Genomic DNA, 1,795 nt, shown 5'->3' on the forward strand with positions numbered 1-1,795 from the left:
CATGATTAATCCATAATTGGTTTCCCATTTTTTTAAAAGTTAGAAAGTGGTTTAATTTATTTTGAATGATGGTGTTGCCAAGATATTTATTACAATTCTTAAATGCACATTCCTGGCAGTGGCACTAGAGGGATAACTGATTATGGTCATCTGACCTGGGGCCAAGCAGAGCCACGGCAATCAGGAAAGTGTCTATCCTTATGGCAAACAATAACTCCTGCTGTGATTTGGAACCTGTACACTTTTGTTTCGAAGACAAATTAAGCACTAGTTTCTATAACGGGCATCTATAAAACTATCACCAGTTACATATACGAATCATTACATGAATTAAACATGAATTATAATTGAAACAATAGAATGATGGGTTTTCTTAATACATCAAGTGAATTTAGCGCTGATTTGCATAATTTGTATCCCATTTTATATATATATATATATATATATATATAAATATATATATATATATATATGCTACTTGCATACCGAATATCAAGTTACACAGTTATCCCTCTGAAAAATGTTTTGCAAAACACCTTGCAGTTCTCGAGCAAGCTGCTAGGGGTGGGGGCCCAAACCTTCTTCCTTACACTAAAAGTATGTACCTCTAATGCATCAGGAGCACAGCATATCCAGGGCAAAAGTTATATACAAAACGGTTCTGCTGCAGTACTAAGGCCAACCACCATGAGGCCCAAAATTGGCTTTGACCGCTGCGTGAAGAACACTTACCCACATACTAAATATCATCACAATCCATCCTGAGGTTATTGCACTGGATGCACACACACACAGACACACACACACACAGACACGCGGAGCCAAAACTATAACACCATTTTTCATGGAGGTAATGATTATCAAACACACAAGCGTGAGGATTCCTCGTAAAGAAAGCGTACAGCATTACATAGGCTATGTCATAGCGCCGTCGAAACACAGAAAACGACTCAAAGTATCAACAAAGTAACCCCTGACCTTTTCTGACCTTCTGCCTGGATATTGCATCAATACAATTAACCAATCGCACCAGCTTACGCGTTCCTCTTATGTGAAAATCCAATCGTCAAGGCAACCGACTAATAAAATGCATGATTTAGCTAAATTGATAGAAGCCACAGCACATCATGTGGAACATGAGGCCCACCGCAGACGTACATTACATATTTGAAATGTTTCTTCACAACAACGTTTGTTTCCTTGAGACATCTTCATCTAACATGCCACGTTACAGCAAGTACTGTGAATGTTTAGATACACACTGAAAGTGAAAGATTAAGCAATCCTGAAATAACGTCGATACCCCACCCCATACTATCGGCTTGATCCTGATATCCGAGCAGAACGAACAAAAATTGTTTAACCGCATACAATGGATGCCCGTCCACAAACCTACCCCTCCCTTGCTATCCTCCCTCCCTCCCTTCCTCCCTCCAGCCAACGCCCGTGGATGGCCGTGTAGGAGTCTGGGAGCAGCAGACAAATCCAATCAACACGGAGCTTTGAAGTCCCTACCAATTGTATTAGCTGGGCTTGTTGCTGACGTGTACTTTTCAGACATGCTTGTTCATGAAATGTTTTACCTGAGATATCATACTTTAGGATTCACCCATCTTTCTGTGTAAAATGTCATTAGGGACAATAAACAACTACAAGTATTAATGTAAAACAGAGTAATTACAAACCAAGGAGCAGTCTATCTGGTTTGAAACTGTTGAAAAAAAAGGACACGCCCAAAACCATTTTGTAATGAAAATAGCTACCTCAGAATTGTAGGCGCAAGCTTAAGTAAAAT

Source organism: Branchiostoma floridae, chromosome 9, assembly GCF_000003815.2.
Source record: "Branchiostoma floridae strain S238N-H82 chromosome 9, Bfl_VNyyK, whole genome shotgun sequence".
Taxonomy (NCBI): domain Eukaryota; kingdom Metazoa; phylum Chordata; class Leptocardii; order Amphioxiformes; family Branchiostomatidae; genus Branchiostoma; species Branchiostoma floridae.